The 5,121-nt window shown below is 41.1% G+C and overlaps 1 pseudogene; it reads right to left on the reverse strand.

Moving 5' to 3' along the window:
- Positions 1-2,300: 2,300 nt before the first annotated feature.
- LOC125157000 (melanoma-associated antigen D1-like) lies at positions 2,301-4,366 on the reverse strand (annotated as a pseudogene).
- Between the last annotated feature and the right edge of the window lie 755 nt (positions 4,367-5,121).

Here is a 5,121-nt window from a genome sequence, read left to right on the forward strand (position 1 = left end):
CCCAAAAAAGCTTACCTTGCATGCAATTAACATACTCTTTTAGGAAAACACCATGTCTTATTCATCTTTATAGCCTCTGTCTCTAGTAAAGTAGTATACTGCAGGAGCTCAATTAAATACTTGCTGAAATAAATAAATAAATAAATAAATAAATAAAAACAATGATTTTCTTTTTTCAGTTTTTACCATTTCTTGAAATATAACAATTTATATTATCAACTTTCTAATAATTTTGTCTTTTAATTCATATTAAAACTGTATTGTTATAGAGGCTACCTCCTATTATTCTGGATTTTATGAATGAATCTGTAGTCATCAAAGGTATTTATTTGTTCAACAATTATTTTGCATTTCCTATATACAAGGAGATGTGAATAATACAAACACAAAAATCCAGGTACTTAAAAAAGCCTCCATCCATTCTAGTGGAGACTATAAAACAATAGAAAGTCATAAGTGTCTGAATAAAGATACTGAAAAGTGCTATGTGACCTCAAAGGAGAGACAGATGTCGCTGCATGGGAGATGAATTAACTAGAGAATGATCCATGCTGTACAGGTGTATCTTAGAGATAATTGCAGTTTGGTTCCAGACCACTGCAAAAAGTAAAAATGGCAATAAAGCTAGTCAAATGATTTTTTTTTGTTTCTTAGTGCATGTAACATTTACGTTTACATTATACTATTAACTGTGCAATAGCATTATGTCTGAAAAATGTACACACCTTGATTAAAAAAACTTCTTTATTGCTAAAAAATTCTAACCATCATCTGAGCTTTCAGTGAGTCACATTTTTTTTTGGTTTGTGGAGGGTCTTGCTTCAAGTTGACTACAGACTGATCAGGATGGTGGTTAGTGAAGTTTGGAGTGGCTGTGGCAATTTCTTAAAATAAAATAACAATTAAACTTGTCACATTGATCGACTCTTCTTTTCACAAATGATGTGTGATGCTATGTGAAAGCATTTCACCCATGGTAGAACTTCTTTCAAATTTGGAGTCGTTCCTCTAAAATCCTGCCACTGCTTTATCAACTAATTTTATGTAATATTCTAAATTATTTGTTGTCATTTCAACAATTTTCACAGCATTCTCACCAGGAGTAGATTTCATCTCAAGAAATCACTTCCTTTGCTCACCCATAAAAATTAACTCCTTACCTGTTAAACTTTCATTGTGAGATTGTAGGAATTCATCTCACCTTCAGGCTCCACTTCTAATTTCAGTTCTCTTGCTATTTTCACTACATTTGCAGTTACTTCCTCCACTGAAGTCTTGAACCCCTCAAAATCCTCCATGAGGGTTGGAATCAACTTCATACAAAATCCTGTTAATATTGATACTTTGACCTTTCACCATGAGTCAGAAATGTTCTTTTTATATATATTAAATATAATTTATCATCAAATTGGTTTCCATACAACACCCACTGTTCATCCCAACAGGTACCCTTCTCAATGCCCTTCACCCACTTTCCCCTCTCCTCCGCCTTCCATCAGCCCTCAATTTGTTCTCAGTATTTAAGAGTCTCTTATGGTTTGCCTCCCTCCCTCCCTCTCTGTAACTTTTTCCCCCTTCCACTCCCCCATGGTCTTCTGTTAAATTTCTCAGGATCCACATATGAGTGAAAACATATGGTATCTGTCTTTCTCTGCCTGACTTATTTCACTTAGCATAAAATGTTCTTAATGGAATCCAGAATAGTGAATCCCTTCCAGAAGGTTTTCAACTTACTTTGTTTAGATCCATTAGAGGAATTATTATCTATGGCAGCTATAGTCTCATAAAATATATCTCTTCAACAATAATACTTGAAAGTCAAAATTACTCCTTGATTCATGGGCTGCAGAATGAATATTGTGTTAGGGGTATGAAAACAACATTAATCTCATTGTATATGTCCATCAGAGCTCTTGGGTGACCAGATGCATTGTCAATAAGCAGTCGTATTTTTAAAGGATTTTTTTTATGAGAAGTAGGTCTTAGAAGTGGCTTGAAATATTAAGTAAATCATGCTGTAAACAGATGTGCTGTCATTCGGGTTATTTTGTTCTATTTATAGAGCACGGGCAGAATAGACATTTTTTTTTCACTTTGCAGTTTCAACTCTTATACCAAAGATTGACAGCACACAGGGAGAAGAAAAGCAACAAACAAGGAACATAAAACAAATTGATATCACATGCTACTTTCAATCAACAGAACGTGGCTCTCTAGATAGCTGTGTTTAGAAGGAATCTGAGGCTTCAGCCTCACTTAGCAGAAAGACTATTGCAACTAATTATCAATATCCGCCAATTTCACTCAACCCAGAAGAAACCAATGACACCAAAGTTGGCAGAAAAAAATGGCATTGGCTGTACCACCAGGGCCAATAAAGAAGCTAGCAAAGGTCTGAGGAAATCTGGAGTGGGCATTCTGGTGGTATCTGGTCCAGAAGGTAAATGGGATTCTAGACCAGGGATCACCAAAATCTCCTTCCTCTGCCCAGATCAGCAGCCCGAACTCAATGTCATCCCAGGTCCTGGGCCCAGATACAGCCCCATCTGCAATCTCCACTCAGGTTTTCCTCTCATCCTGGTCCTCAGCCTCAGCTGAAGCAGCGTTCAGAGCATTTAAGGCCTCTTTTTCAGCCTCCATGAATGATGCAGTCCAGTGGCAAGGATTTCTCTTCTGAACCTTTGCAGTGAATCTCAGCACTTTCATCTCACTAGCTTTATGGTAGGAACAGAGGCCCCAGAGGAATTCATACTCAAGAGGGTTGCTGTTCAGCATTTGTCTGTAATCCAGGTACTTTTGCTTTACAAACTCATAAACGAGAAGTTTCCTTAGATCTCTAAGGAGAGAATATCTCACCCCAAAACTCGGTCCCATCTTGCTTAGTGTCTCCCAGAGGACAGCTTCACTGGCACAATTGCCATTCATGAATATGATGCCCAATGCCACTAAGAGAACACCCAGCTTTGGTGTGTCTTTGTCCCCAGTGTGCCAGCTAGGGACTTGGGGGTTACTGAGAAGAATCTACAGGTGCTCTTGTCAATCTCCTTCAGTTGAATCCCAAACTTCTTCTCCAGGATAAACATCAGTGCATTTATGGCTGATATCCCACAGCATTTCTGAGTGCTTGATGGGCACCTTGGTATAATATTTAAGCATCAAGTATTGAATCAACTTATTTGTTCTTTCCTGAAGAAGGGCCACATCTGGACATTGTGGGGAACCCAGGTTCTGTGATGCATGCTAGTTGGGAGAGGGGTGCAGATTCTGCCAGTCAGGTGAAATTGACCAATCAGGTGGGAGTGGCCTGTCAGTGGAAAGTGGCCAATCAGGTGGCAGAAGACAGTCAGGTGGTAGTGGCCAGTCAGGAGGGCCTTGCCAATCTGAAGGATGCTGCCTGCCTGGTGGGTTCTGCCAGGCCAGTGGGTTCAGCCAGACAACCGTACCAAGCCAGACAATGGGGTTCTGCCAAGCAACTGAGTTCTTCCAGGCTGGTGGGGTCTGTCCTAGCTGGGAGGTTCTGATGTGCTGGTGGGGTCTGCCTGGCTGGCTGTTTTTGCCAGCCTGATGGGTTCTGCCAGGACAATGGGGTCTGCCAGAGCACATTGGAGGGTGCCCAAGGTGGGCAGACCTCCAGATCCCTGCAGCCAGTAGAACTTGCCTCTAATCCCCACTGCTATCCTTTTCTACATTCAAGGTATTAACCTTGTGTGTTCTCTTGCTCTAAATTATAGCCAAATTATAGTCCTGGACTCTAGAGTCTGAGCCTCAGAACCATCTGCTGATATCTGTGGAGCTTGTTTAATATTCTGGGTATGGGTATAAGCTTTTGGGGGCTTAGTGGTGTCATTAAAAGCCTTAAAGGCTGTCTTAGACTAAGTATTAACCATATCACTGGCTATGACAGAGAAATTGTAGGTGGCACTTGGGCCAACTTTAATAATGGTGTTCAAGGACTTAAAGGCCATCTTGGACTTGTTAGCTGTTAACTTGCAGGTGGAAAATATCATAGGCAGCATTTTCAGACCTTTGGGGTGGCATCCTGGGACTTAAAGGCTGCCTTACGTAAGACATTGGAAATCTCCTTGGCATTAAGAACCTGAAAGAAATCATACACACAATTTGGGCCTTTTGTCATGGCATTCTGAGCATTAAAACTGTTTTGGGCATAGTGGCAGCTGCTAAAACTCGAACATCAGCCATCTCACTGGCTGTTGGGGGCTGTGAACTCTGGGAACTAGCATTTGGCCCAGCTGCTGTGGCCTGGTTGGTAGGTGGATCCTCCGAACTCTGGATGCCCTCATAAGAGTCTGCATAATAAGGTGTTGTCTTCGATAGAGGCCTTGGCCTGCAAGTGCAGGAGGCCCATACCAACTCCTTTTTCTGAGCCATGGCTCCTGTCCCTCTTGAAAGAGCAGAGCCTTGCCTCAGACTCTAACCCCAAACCCCTTGTTGCCTCCCTTATTCATCACTCAGAGAATTGAAATTCCCCTGATTGGTTTTCTGCCGCTGCACCCTCTCCTTGTCCAGTAGAAAATGCCAGTCAGTATCCCAGAACAGACATAATTTTTTTAAGCTTACTTATTTTTGAGAGAGAGAGAGAGAGAGAGAGAGAGAGCAGAGAGTGAAAGCGAGCAGGGGAAGGGCAGAGAGAAAGGAAGAGAGAGGATCCAAGAAGGCTCTGCACTGTCAGTGTAGAGCCCAAAGGGAGTCTTGAACTCACGAACCTTGAGATCATGACCTGAGTCAAAATTGACAATGCCACTCAGGCATCACATGGTCCAAGAAGAATTCTAAGACACACACACACAAAATAAGGAATTCTGAAATGCAGAAGAGCTCAAGCTGCAGGACACTAATCAATGATGTTCCACTAGACAAGATTAATTTGCATTTATTTGGACAAGAACCATGTGCATTATTATCATTTTTCAAAAATTTACAGAATTATAACATAGATGAAGCACAGTGAAGCTAACTCAAATGGCAAAGCTAGAAGCAACATTGACTAATACTTTTTTTCACCCTAGAACACTCACTATCTTTCCCTTCCATTTCAAATTGTTTCACTTCAAAGACCCAATAGTTATGCCCAATAGCATCACATGACCAATGTGCCCCAGG

The sequence above is a fragment of the Prionailurus viverrinus genome, chromosome X (assembly GCF_022837055.1).
Source record: "Prionailurus viverrinus isolate Anna chromosome X, UM_Priviv_1.0, whole genome shotgun sequence".
Lineage (NCBI taxonomy): Eukaryota > Metazoa > Chordata > Mammalia > Carnivora > Felidae > Prionailurus > Prionailurus viverrinus.